Source organism: Giraffa tippelskirchi, chromosome 12, assembly GCF_054371585.1.
Source record: "Giraffa tippelskirchi isolate mGirTip1 chromosome 12, T2T-mGirTip1v1.2.pri, whole genome shotgun sequence".
Classification (NCBI taxonomy): domain Eukaryota; kingdom Metazoa; phylum Chordata; class Mammalia; order Artiodactyla; family Giraffidae; genus Giraffa; species Giraffa tippelskirchi.
In genome coordinates this window covers 66,090,585-66,104,327 of record NC_137286.1, presented here as the reverse complement: position 1 = coordinate 66,104,327, position 13,743 = coordinate 66,090,585, and the positions used below count along the sequence as shown (strand labels likewise).

Sequence of the window (13,743 nt, the reverse complement as noted above, 5' to 3'; positions counted from 1 at the left end):
CACCACCACCCTTGACCCTTCCCCCATGACCAACTCCGACCTAAAGCCTTTCTCTCCCTCTAACCTATCCCTAAAACATAACCCTCATCTAATCATATACATGTGCATTCCTAGCATCCATCCATCTACACACGAGAGAGAAAGAGGAAGACACAGACTGAATCGAGAAGGGAAAAGAGAGGGACACATACAGAGAGAGACACGGAACCAAAGAGAGGAAAGGAGTCGACGGTCCAGACTTTTCATCAATCTGTCTCGAAGGTAGAAGCAATGACAGCGCCCATCCACCCCAGAAGGGGGAAAAGGACGGAAGGTTTGGAGAGGAAAAGACAAGAACGCAGGGAGCCATTAGAAGCTCAGCCACCCGCAGAAGCCGAGCTGGGACACTTGAACAGAATCTCAATGGAAACAGAGGACCAGAAAGTTGGCTACTCTTTTCTATAAGAGAGGGAGACCTTCGAGTCTTCCTTTCGCGCCTCCAACTTTGATGCGGGGTCTCAAAACACTCAGGAGGGGGAGTGCCTTTTCCTGGGTACCACGGCGCATCCAGGCCTCGTTCTGCCCCATTCTGTGCTGTGTCAGCCCTGGATGGAGTCTTTCTTTCTGAAGTCTCAGCGCACAAGCTCCACGTGATATCGGCCCCAGGTGGAAAGGCATGGAGCTGCTCGTAGGCCGACAGACCTAGGAAGCAGATGGGAGAATGACCCCCACTCTGCAGATGGAGAGACTGGGGAAACCCTGAGGGGCATACGCTTGTCCAGGGCCACACCACTTATGAGAAGAAGGAGCCTGGTCTGAGAGCAGCGGGGTCCTCGGAGCTCAGGCCCTGGCTGCACCCAGGCCTCCCCAGGGCTGTGGGCTGGGCTGTGTGGCTGTCACTGTGCCTGCACATGGCCTAAGGGGGGTGGTCGAGCAGTCAGAAACCCAGAGATTCCCTTGGGAAGTTTTGGGGAAGGGACCTCAGCACGAACCCCAGGAAATGATGTCACCTGCCGGCAACAGAACCCAACAGAACCCGCAACCCGGGTATCCAGGCCTCCAGAGCGGAGAGGAGCCCCCAGCCAGATCACTTGCTGCCAGGATGTTCTGCTGTTTGCCCCTGCCCAGAGGCCGGGGCCTGAGGAGAGCTCACAGGCAGTGTGCGTGGGCACCCTGTCGACGTTGGCTCAGGGCACCCCCGAGAGGCCTCTGGCCCTTTGCCCGGAGAAACAGAAAGGTAACACGGGGAGCCCCAGGCCGGGCCAGCCCACCTCTCCCATGCCACCCGGAAACACCGGGTCCTTTGCCTGTGTGTGTGGATGCGGGTTTCTCGGGGTGTGTCTCCCTCAAGGAAGCCCAGGCGGATGTGGGGTCAGAAGCCTGCGGGCAAGTTGTGTCCACACCCCAGGGGAGAGCAGGCTGGCTGGGATGGGGAGAGTGCGGGCAGCGCCGGCCGCCCAGGCTGGCCTCACACCCTCAGGTGGGTCTCTTTCCTCCCGGGTGGGGATCTGAGCAGACACACGTCTCTGACCCTTCTGGGAAGAGAAGTTCGAGCAGGCAGAAGCAGCGGCTCCACTGGCCAGGCCCAGCTCGGAAAAGTCCCAGCATGGCTGGCTGACGGTCACTGTCGTTGCAGAGCTTCCCACGTGATGAGGCCGAGGACGGGGACACCCCGTCCACCTCCCGGAGGGAGGGGTCGGAGCACCACCCCCCCGCCCCTGAGGCCCAGTGCAGGCTCCAGGTGAGCGTGCCCACGGAGGCATCAGCCCCACCGGGGGCGAAGCGGAGGCGGGGAAGGCCTGCTGCCGAGACACCACACAGGATACACCCGGCGGCCCAGTCTGAGGCTGCCACGGAGCTCAGCACACCCGGCTCCGACCCAGAGTCCCGAGAACCCCAGCCTCTGAGGCAGCAGGAGGACCTGGAGCCCAGCACGCCAGAGCACAGAGGTGAGGACGCTGGGGCTGGTGCACGGGAGTGTGTGGGGAGGGGGTGCTGAGCTACACAGGGACGAGTCCCCGAAAGATGCTGCTGGGCCTGCAGCAAGCGCTGGCCTCACACCCCCACCCCCATCTTGCACACTTCAGTCCCAAAAGACATCCGACCCTGGGTATTCTTTGGGAATCTCTTGGAAGCTTTCTGTCCCGGGATACGCACATGCCAAGGCTGGCCTGTGGGCAAACTTTGCTTCTCCCCCAGCTCTAGCACTGGCCTCCAACTGGAACCAGGCTCCACTTCCCAGACCTGTCCCTACAGAGGTGGTGGCTCCAGGTGCAGGACCCAGGGATCCACCGAGGGCAGATGGAGAACCGAGACTTGCCCTCGCAGAGACACCAGGCCAGCTGGGTTCTGGCCAGCACACCGGGCAGATCGGATCTCCGTGCCTGCAGGACCCCCAGCCCCAGGCACTGATGTCCCACCCCCTCAGCCAGAACCTCCACCTCCACGTGCACCTGTACCTGCTCGGGCTTTGGCAGGAGAACCCGAGGCAGAGGAGGAGTCACCGCCTCGGCAGGGAGAGCCTGCCCTGGCTCCCGCGCAACACCCAGACGCCGACGATGACTCACCCACCCCTGCAGGAAGAACGAGCCCCCGCTCTGGACAGAGACCCAGAGCCCTTGCCAGAAACACCACGTCCAGGGGAGCGGTCGGCTCTGCCGCCTCCATCCCTGTCGGCTCACCGTGGACGCTGTCAACTCGGTCTGCCCCCAGGGGACATGGAGTTCCTTTCCCCTGAACTGCTTTGCATTTGGTTTGTTTCCACCTTTCTGGTGATGTTTTATTTTTTGTATGGTTTCCTGTATTTTTGTTGGTTAAGTTGGGAACTTGTTGGTTAAGTTAGTAAACTTTTTCATCATTATTGCAATTTGGGAACACTGTTGTGTAACTCTGGTGATACTGTGTTACCATCACCACTTTGTGGTTTCAGACCCGTTTGATCTTTATGCCCCACCCCCCAACAAAGCCTGGATTCAAGGCAAGCACGCCCTGTTCATCCCTCCCCCCGATCCTGAACACAATTTCATCTTTTCTTTCTGCATTCCTTCCTATATTCTTGGTGTCCCCAATCAATGACTCTCAGTGAAATGACTGAAGGAGTTTCTTTCGGACTCTCCACCTACTGTAAGACTCCATTGGAGAGTTCTCATTTTTATGTCATTTGAACTAGCCTTTGATAGCTGACAGGACGGTGTACGTCCTTTCAAGATATCATGTGCCAAACGAAGCCCTTTGGGCAAATGCCATCATTATCTCCAGGCAGGCATTGCTGTTTGAAGGGTGACATCTCAGCCAGAAGGCAGAGGCTGAGCTCCTCTTGTTGCACCAGCTCCCAAAAGAAGCCAAGAAAGGGAGCTGGAACAACAAACCACCCCAACGCCCAGGAAAGCGTTCTTCACGACAGAAGGCTAGAAAATGACCCAACAACCTTGTGGCCCAGAACCCCTCTAGAAAAATCACTGTTCCATAAAAAAGAGAAACACGTGGGAAGTTCCAAGGAGAGGCAATGCCCATGGCCAGTGTACTTTAGAGACGGCCTGACCGCTCCGGGGAAGACACGCACCGACGGAACCCCTTGGGAAACAGCAGTGAGAGTCCTCACCGTCGTAAGGGTTTCCTCTGGGGACAACCTGCCCTGGGCACCACATGAGGGAGCAGACCGGCTTCTCTTCCTCTGCCCCCACACCATTCACTCATGAAGGCAGCCCAGGAGTTCTCATGCCCTGCCTGCCTGCCTGCCTGCCTGCCTGGCTCATCCGTGAGCTGTGACCACCTCCAGGGCAGGACTCCACCTTCTCCTCTCTGTGTACCGTGAATCTGCACACAGTGGGCTTTCAGAACCTTAGGAGACTTGAGCCATTCCCACTCGAGCCAGAACCCTCCCCAGGAAGGAAAACGGCTGTGGAGTCATTTTGGCCCCAGCACTGGTTCCGAAAGCCTGGCGGCTCCTACAGCCTCTACGGTGTGAAGAGGGAGGTCCCTTTTGACAGAGCTTTCTGGCTGTCAGATCTAAGCTGTTGTTTCACTGTCAGCTGTGTCTCTTCCGTTGCAGCCAGGTGGGCCACGCTGCTCCAAAGGGGCTCACAAGCTGAGTGGCAAGGGAGGTATTGAGAGGACAGGGATGGCTACAACGTGCTGCAAACTGAGTGAGGGTCCCCACAATCCTCAGCAAAGGTCTGTGGTGTGCAAGTGGGGAGTAGAGGGCCCCCAAGTTCCAAAGGAAGGGAGGTACTCGGGAGCTGAAGCCCTTGGCTGCTGTGGTAGCAGCTGCAGATGGCAGCTCGTCCACAGTGCACTTCGAATGAGGTCATATGAGTGGGACTCTGGAAATGGCTCCGAAGTCAAGAGAAAGGGGTCAGGGTATGTGGGAATCCGGCGGGGGTGGGGGGTGGATGAAGGAAGGTGTCCTTCCTCTCTCCAGTGCAATTTGGTTTGGTGAGTCTCAAAGCTACCAGATGGCACTTCCCAAGTCAGGCCCCCGCAGGAATCAGGGTGGGCTGCGTGCCTCGGCGCCTGCTACAGGGACAAGCCACACCAGTGGCCTCCCTGAGCTCAAATGGCCGGATCTGGGGGTTCTGTCTGGGTGCACACCTCCTTGCTCTGGCCAGGTTCCCCCCTTCTCTGAGCACCAGCTTCATCCTCTCGAATGAGGACATCGATTGCTACCTTGGCACGTTACTCTCTTCATCCTGTGAAGACTCATTAGGCTTATCCTACAATTACTAGCTGGCCCGAAGAGATATCTCCTGAATCCAGATTAAGCTGGAGTCTCCCAGGTCATCTGGCATGTCTTCCCTGAAGTCTGCCAAAACCCACACCCTTGCATTTCCAGGGACTCCCCTTAGCCAGCTGGGCAGAAAACCCAGCATGGTTCAAACAAGCTGACAGACAAGCGGGAGAGGACTCACGGGCAGACGGCCTCCCTCAGGTCTCGGGTGGAGCTCTGGGACCACAGCAGCAGCGGGCCATCCCAGCCCCTGGGCTCAGCAGCGCCCTCATTCTCAGGCCGGCGGCTCTGCCCTGAGGGGAGCAGGAAGGTCACCAACTGCCGCAGGCGGACCTCAAGCCCCTCCCACTGCTGGAGCCTGACCTCCCCTGGCCCCACCCCTTCCCCTACCCCAGCAGGACGAGAGCTCGTCTTCCCCTGGCTTCCAACGTGAGGCCCGGCCCCGGGCCCCGATTGGGCACTGCCCCAGTCGGGAGCCAATCACAGTGGCCAGGGACGTGGAACACACCGATTGGCCAGGGCCAGGTCATGTGACCATACTCCCCAGGAAACTCAAATATTACCAAGATTCCCTAACAAACCAAATGAACAAAATTATCCAGTAAATGCAAACCGTACTTTTTAATGAGGCCAATGTCACAGAAAAAAAAAAAAATCCTTCACAATGAACTGCTCAAGGAAGCTACTAAATAAGCTTTCAGAAAAGTTAAGACTTTTTTTTTTTTTTTAATAGGGTGACGGAGAGCTATACCTTTCCCATCTATGTGAATTTAGGTTTAAACTAGATTTCCCTCGGCTATTACATAAGACAAAAAACCCCACATCACCCCCTTTCACTCCCCCCACCCCCAAAAAGTGTTTTAGTCTATTGAATTTTTGTGTCCTCAGTTGTGTCTGATTCACGGCAACTCACGAACTCTACACAGCCAGGCTCTTCCGTCCATGGAATTCAGGGCAATTTTTTTCTGTCACAGCAAATGCCCACCCTGGGTGATCCAAAGGCAAGGGCTCAGAGGCTCCTGAGAGACTAACTCCTTTCAGCTGAGCACAGAGCTGGCTCCTCACTGGGATGCCTGTGGCCTGGGGCTCCCAGAGGGGAGAGCAGCACTCGCCCCACCGTGTGGTCACTGCTGGAAGTGCAGGCTGCTCCTCACTCCCCCTTGACAGTGTCCCTGAGGGCAGAACAGTGTGAATCTACTCAAGGTGGAAACGCAAACTCCGATGCAACCAAACTTCCCACAAGGTCTCCAAAACCACTCAGGAACAGGGAATTGGAAACTGCAGGGCATGACATGAATGGAGATGGAGACTTGACACCTTACACCGAGTTCACTTCCAGTTATCCCTAGACAAAGTTTCCATGAAAACTTGTCACAAATCTAGAAGAACAATGAGCAGAAACCGGACACGTGCTTTGAGTCTTCACACACAAAACAAAAAGGCAGCCCACAAAACAACCCAGAGAATACAGTGGACTTTGCAAAATCAAAGATATCTACTGTGGGAAAGACCTCATTACAAAAGCAAAAGACAGGTCATACATCGCGAGACGAATGAGTGGAAACACAAAGCTTCTCAAGGATGTGTCTCCAAACAGACAAAGAACACCAACACGACAAGCCTGTGAAAACTAGGGAAAGGTCTGAAGGGACAGCAGACTGAGGAAGACACACACAGAGTATCCCGGATGATGTCCAGCACTGAGGGCCTGAAGAAACAACAGTCTAGTTGCACTCCCTCAGGCCTGTGTGACCCTGGATGAGGCCTCTGTTTCCCGGTGGCTCTGAGAGATGGACAGGGAGGAAGGGGAAGAGAAATCACTTGCATTTCTAATACTCACAGCAAAGTCTTCCAATGAGAAGGGAATTATCACCCCCACTGACAATGCCATTCACTGAAGTGATACCCACGAGTCCATCTAACCCAGAAGGGAAGGAAGGACCTGTTCTCACAAAACGGCGAGAGATGGAAGAAGGAAGATCAAGCCCACACCAACCACTGGAAAGAGAAGCTGTGCTCAGGGCTTGAAAGAATTCCTATTGGGAAAATGCTGTCACAGCCCCACAAGGCAATCCACAGCTTCGATGCTATTCCTCCCAAAATGCCAATGCATTTTCGCACCGAACAAAGAATTGCAAAAGGGGTACGGAAACAGAAAAGAGCCTAAATTGTCAATACAATCCGACGAAAAAGCCCCGATACGGACATCCAAGGTTGTGTGAAAGGAAATTAGACGACCAAACTAGGATCCTCAGGAGAGTATCGGAGAAGGCGATGGCGACCCACTCCAGTACTCTTGCCTGGAAAACGCCCTGGACGGAGGAGCCTGGTAGGCTGCAGGCCATGGGGTCGCGCAGAGTCAGACACGACTGAAGTGACTTAGGCGCAGCGGCAGCAGCAGGACAGTATGCTATTGGGAATACAACAACACACACAGATCCAGATCGATGGAATAAAGTTGAGGGTCCAGAAACAAACCCCGGCATCCATGGTCAACTCATCTCTGACACAAAAGGGGAGAATATCCAAATGGGAACAAGAAAGCCTCTTCAATAAATGTCCATGGGAAAACCAGACAGCTACATCTGAAGAACGCTATTGGTTTTGATCTCACACCACCTCAATATCGGGGGAAAACCTCACCCTAAAGACTGATGTCATGAGACAGCTAGAAAGAAGCGTAGGTCAAAGGCTCCTTAACATCAGAGTCTCCTTGCCATTTGCTGGGCGGAGGTAGAAATGGGTCTCTTCAAGTAAGGGAAAGAGGAAAACGAAGTATGCCAATGGGTTTCCATCCAATGGAACCTCTTCACAACAGAGAAGCTAAGCATTCAGAAATGCAAAAGATGGGAAACGGAACATGAGAGACTCCTTGCAAGTGGTGTATCTGAGAAGGGGTTCATATGGAAAGAGACGAAGAATGCACAGCACTCAGATTCCAAGAAACACCACCACCACCCTTGACCCTTCCCCCATGACCAACTCCGACCTAAAGCCTTTCTCTCCCTCTAACCTATCCCTAAAACATAACCCTCATCTAATCATATACATGTGCATTCCTAGCATCCATCCATCTACACACGAGAGAGAAAGAGGAAGACACAGACTGAATCGAGAAGGGAAAAGAGAGGGACACATACAGAGAGAGACACGGAACCAAAGAGAGGAAAGGAGTCGACGGTCCAGACTTTTCATCAATCTGTCTCGAAGGTAGAAGCAATGACAGCGCCCATCCACCCCAGAAGGGGGAAAAGGACGGAAGGTTTGGAGAGGAAAAGACAAGAACGCAGGGAGCCATTAGAAGCTCAGCCACCCGCAGAAGCCGAGCTGGGACACTTGAACAGAATCTCAATGGAAACAGAGGACCAGAAAGTTGGCTACTCTTTTCTATAAGAGAGGGAGACCTTCGAGTCTTCCTTTCGCGCCTCCAACTTTGATGCGGGGTCTCAAAACACTCAGGAGGGGGAGTGCCTTTTCCTGGGTACCACGGCGCATCCAGGCCTCGTTCTGCCCCATTCTGTGCTGTGTCAGCCCTGGATGGAGTCTTTCTTTCTGAAGTCTCAGCGCACAAGCTCCACGTGATATCGGCCCCAGGTGGAAAGGCATGGAGCTGCTCGTAGGCCGACAGACCTAGGAAGCAGATGGGAGAATGACCCCCACTCTGCAGATGGAGAGACTGGGGAAACCCTGAGGGGCATACGCTTGTCCAGGGCCACACCACTTATGAGAAGAAGGAGCCTGGTCTGAGAGCAGCGGGGTCCTCGGAGCTCAGGCCCTGGCTGCACCCAGGCCTCCCCAGGGCTGTGGGCTGGGCTGTGTGGCTGTCACTGTGCCTGCACATGGCCTAAGGGGGGTGGTCGAGCAGTCAGAAACCCAGAGATTCCCTTGGGAAGTTTTGGGGAAGGGACCTCAGCACGAACCCCAGGAAATGATGTCACCTGCCGGCAACAGAACCCAACAGAACCCGCAACCCGTGTATCCAGGCCTCCAGAGCGGAGAGGAGCCCCCAGCCAGATCACTTGCTGCCAGGATGTTCTGCTGTTTGCCCCTGCCCAGAGGCCGGGGCCTGAGGAGAGCTCACAGGCAGTGTGCGTGGGCACCCTGTCGACGTTGGCTCAGGGCACCCCCGAGAGGCCTCTGGCCCTTTGCCCGGAGAAACAGAAAGGTAACACGGGGAGCCCCAGGCCGGGCCAGCCCACCTCTCCCATGCCACCCGGAAACACCGGGTCCTTTGCCTGTGTGTGTGGATGCGGGTTTCTCGGGGTGTGTCTCCCTCAAGGAAGCCCAGGCGGATGTGGGGTCAGAAGCCTGCGGGCAAGTTGTGTCCACACCCCAGGGGAGAGCAGGCTGGCTGGGATGGGGAGAGTGCGGGCAGCGCCGGCCGCCCAGGCTGGCCTCACACCCTCAGGTGGGTCTCTTTCGTCCCGGGTGGGGATCTGAGCAGACACACATCTCTGACCCTTCTGGGAAGAGAAGTTCGAGCAGGCAGAAGCAGCGGCTCCACTGGCCAGGCCCAGCTCGGAAAAGTCCCAGCATGGCTGGCTGACGGTCACTGTCGTTGCAGAGCTTCCCACGTGATGAGGCCGAGGACGGGGACACCCCGTCCACCTCCCGGAGGGAGGGGTCGGAGCACCACCCCCCCGCCCCTGAGGCCCAGTGCAGGCTCCAGGTGAGCGTGCCCACGGAGGCATCAGCCCCACCGGGGGCGAAGCGGAGGCGGGGAAGGCCTGCTGCCGAGACACCACACAGGATACACCCGGCGGCCCAGTCTGAGGCTGCCACGGAGCTCAGCACACCCGGCTCCGACCCAGAGTCCCGAGAACCCCAGCCTCTGAGGCAGCAGGAGGACCTGGAGCCCAGCACGCCAGAGCACAGAGGTGAGGACGCTGGGGCTGGTGCACGGGAGTGTGTGGGGAGGGGGTGCTGAGCTACACAGGGACGAGTCCCCGAAAGATGCTGCTGGGCCTGCAGCAAGCGCTGGCCTCACACCCCCACCCCCATCTTGCACACTTCAGTCCCAAAAGACATCCGACCCTGGGTATTCTTTGGGAATCTCTTGGAAGCTTTCTGTCCCGGGATACGCACATGCCAAGGCTGGCCTGTGGGCAAACTTTGCTTCTCCCCCAGCTCTAGCACTGGCCTCCAACTGGAACCAGGCTCCACTTCCCAGACCTGTCCCTACAGAGGTGGTGGCTCCAGGTGCAGGACCCAGGGATCCACCGAGGGCAGATGGAGAACCGAGACTTGCCCTCGCAGAGACACCAGGCCAGCTGGGTTCTGGCCAGCACACCGGGCAGATCGGATCTCCGTGCCTGCAGGACCCCCAGCCCCAGGCACTGATGTCCCACCCCCTCAGCCAGAACCTCCACCTCCACGTGCACCTGTACCTGCTCGGGCTTTGGCAGGAGAACCCGAGGCAGAGGAGGAGTCACTGCCTCGGCAGGGAGAGCCTGCCCTGGCTCCCGCGCAACACCCAGACGCCGACGATGACTCACCCACCCCTGCAGGAAGAACGAGCCCCCGCTCTGGACAGAGACCCAGAGCCCTTGCCGGAAACACCACGTCCAGGGGAGCGGTCGGCTCTGCCGCCTCCATCCCTGTCGGCTCACCGTGGACGCTGTCAACTCGGTCTGCCCCCAGGGGACATGGAGTTCCTTTCCCCTGAACTGCTTTGCATTTGGTTTGTTTCCACCTTTCTGGTGATGTTTTATTTTTTGTATGGTTTCCTGTATTTTTGTTGGTTAAGTTGGGAACTTGTTGGTTAAGTTAGTAAACTTTTTCATCATTGTTGCAATTTGGGAACACTGTTGTGTAACTCTGGTGATACTGTGTTACCATCACCACTTTGTGGTTTCAGACCCGTTTGATCTTTATGCCCCACCCCCCAACAAAGCCTGGATTCAAGGCAAGCACGCCCTGTTCATCCCTCCCCCCGATCCTGAACACAATTTCATCTTTTCTTTCTGCATTCCTTCCTATATTCTTGGTGTCCCCAATCAATGACTCTCAGTGAAATGACTGAAGGAGTTTCTTTCGGACTCTCCACCTACTGTAAGACTCCATTGGAGAGTTCTCATTTTTATGTCATTTGAACTAGCCTTTGATAGCTGACAGGACGGTGTACGTCCTTTCAAGATATCATGTGCCAAACGAAGCCCTTTTGGCAAATGCCATCATTATCTCCAGGCAGGCATTGCTGTTTGAAGGGTGACATCTCAGCCAGAAGGCAGAGGCTGAGCTCCTCTTGTTGCACCAGCTCCCAAAAGAAGCCAAGAAAGGGAGCTGGAACAACAAACCACCCCAACGCCCAGGAAAGCGTTCTTCACGACAGAAGGCTAGAAAATGACCCAACAACCTTGTGGCCCAGAACCCCTCTAGAAAAATCACTGTTCCATAAAAAAGAGAAACACGTGGGAAGTTCCAAGGAGAGGCAATGCCCATGGCCAGTGTACTTTAGAGACGGCCTGACCGCTCCGGGGAAGACACGCACTGACGGAACCCCTTGGGAAACAGCAGTGAGAGTCCTCACCGTCGTAAGGGTTTCCTCTGGGGACAACCTGCCCTGGGCACCACATGAGGGAGCAGACCGGCTTCTCTTCCTCTGCCCCCACACCATTCACTCATGAAGGCAGCCCAGGAGTTCTCATGCCCTGCCTGCCTGCCTGCCTGCCTGCCTGGCTCATCCGTGAGCTGTGACCACCTCCAGGGCAGGACTCCACCTTCTCCTCTCTGTGTACCGTGAATCTGCACACAGTGGGCTTTCAGAACCTTAGGAGACTTGAGCCATTCCCACTCGAGCCAGAACCCTCCCCAGGAAGGAAAACGGCTGTGGAGTCATTTTGGCCCCAGCACTGGTTCCGAAAGCCTGGCGGCTCCTACAGCCTCTACGGTGTGAAGAGGGAGGTCCCTTTTGACAGAGCTTTCTGGCTGTCAGATCTAAGCTGTTGTTTCACTGTCAGCTGTGTCTCTTCCGTTGCAGCCAGGTGGGCCACGCTGCTCCAAAGGGGCTCACAAGCTGAGTGGCAAGGGAGGTATTGAGAGGACAGGGATGGCTACAACGTGCTGCAAACTGAGTGAGGGTCCCCACAATCCTCAGCAAAGGTCTGTGGTGTGCAAGTGGGGAGTAGAGGGCCCCCAAGTTCCAAAGGAAGGGAGGTACTCGGGAGCTGAAGCCCTTGGCTGCTGTGGTAGCAGCTGCAGATGGCAGCTCGTCCACAGTGCACTTCGAATGAGGTCATATGAGCGGGACTCTGGAAATGGCTCCGAAGTCAAGAGAAAGGGGTCAGGGTATGTGGGAATCCGGCGGGGGTGGGGGGTGGATGAAGGAAGGTGTCCTTCCTCTCTCCAGTGCAATTTGGTTTGGTGAGTCTCAAAGCTACCAGATGGCACTTCCCAAGTCAGGCCCCCGCAGGAATCAGGGTGGGCTGCGTGCCTCGGCGCCTGCTACAGGGACAAGCCACACCAGTGGCCTCCCTGAGCTCAAATGGCCGGATCTGGGGGTTCTGTCTGGGTGCACACCTCCTTGCTCTGGCCAGGTTCCCCCCTTCTCTGAGCACCAGCTTCATCCTCTCGAATGAGGACATCGATTGCTACCTTGGCACGTTACTCTCTTCATCCTGTGAAGACTCATTAGGCTTATCCTACAATTACTAGCTGGCCCGAAGAGATATCTCCTGAATCCAGATTAAGCTGGAGTCTCCCAGGTCATCTGGCATGTCTTCCCTGAAGTCTGCCAAAACCCACACCCTTGCATTTCCAGGGACTCCCCTTAGCCAGCTGGGCAGAAAACCCAGCATGGTTCAAACAAGCTGACAGACAAGCGGGAGAGGACTCACGGGCAGACGGCCTCCCTCAGGTCTCGGGTGGAGCTCTGGGACCACAGCAGCAGCGGGCCATCCCAGCCCCTGGGCTCAGCAGCGCCCTCATTCTCAGGCCGGCGGCTCTGCCCTGAGGGGAGCAGGAAGGTCACCAACTGCCGCAGGCGGACCTCAAGCCCCTCCCACTGCTGGAGCCTGACCTCCCCTGGCCCCACCCCTTCCCCTACCCCAGCAGGACGAGAGCTCGTCTTCCCCTGGCTTCCAACGTGAGGCCCGGCCCCGGGCCCCGATTGGGCACTGCCCCAGTCGGGAGCCAATCACAGTGGCCAGGGACGTGGAACACACCGATTGGCCAGGGCCAGGTCATGTGACCATACTCCCCAGGAAACTCAAATATTACCAAGATTCCCTAACAAACCAAATGAACAAAATTATCCAGTAAATGCAAACCGTACTTTTTAATGAGGCCAATGTCACAGAAAAAAAAAAAAAATCCTTCACAATGAACTGCTCAAGGAAGCTACTAAATAAGCTTTCAGAAAAGTTAAGACTTTTTTTTTTTTTTAATAGGGTGACGGAGAGCTATACCTTTCCCATCTATGTGAATTTAGGTTTAAACTAGATTTCCCTCGGCTATTACATAAGACAAAAAACCCCACATCACCCCCTTTCACTCCCCCCACCCCCAAAAAGTGTTTTAGTCTATTGAATTTTTGTGTCCTCAGTTGTGTCTGATTCACGGCAACTCACGAACTCTACACAGCCAGGCTCTTCCGTCCATGGAATTCAGGGCAATTTTTTTCTGTCACAGCAAATGCCCACCCTGGGTGATCCAAAGGCAAGGGCTCAGAGGCTCCTGAGAGACTAACTCCTTTCAGCTGAGCACAGAGCTGGCTCCTCACTGGGATGCCTGTGGCCTGGGGCTCCCAGAGGGGAGAGCAGCACTCGCCCCACCGTGTGGTCACTGCTGGAAGTGCAGGCTGCTCCTCACTCCCCCTTGACAGTGTCCCTGAGGGCAGAACAGTGTGAATCTACTCAAGGTGGAAACGCAAACTCCGATGCAACCAAACTTCCCACAAGGTCTCCAAAACCACTCAGGAACAGGGAATTGGAAACTGCAGGGCATGACATGAATGGAGATGGAGACTTGACACCTTACACCGAGTTCACTTCCAGTTATCCCTAGACAAAGTTTCCATGAAAACTTGTCACAAATCTAGA

At 55.8% G+C, this 13,743-nt stretch overlaps 1 long non-coding RNA gene across 1 annotated transcript in view; it reads right to left on the bottom strand.

Moving 5' to 3' along the window:
- The window catches only part of LOC145530002 (uncharacterized), a 1,493,464-nt gene that overhangs the window by 486,825 nt on the left and 992,896 nt on the right, over positions 1 to 13,743 (bottom strand). The window contains exons 118-119 of the long non-coding RNA XR_014071397.1: positions 12,541 to 12,652; positions 4,887 to 4,998 (exon numbers count right to left, since the gene is read on the bottom strand). This is a non-coding gene — a long non-coding RNA (uncharacterized LOC145530002). The remainder of the gene's footprint in view (positions 1 to 4,886; positions 4,999 to 12,540; positions 12,653 to 13,743) is intronic.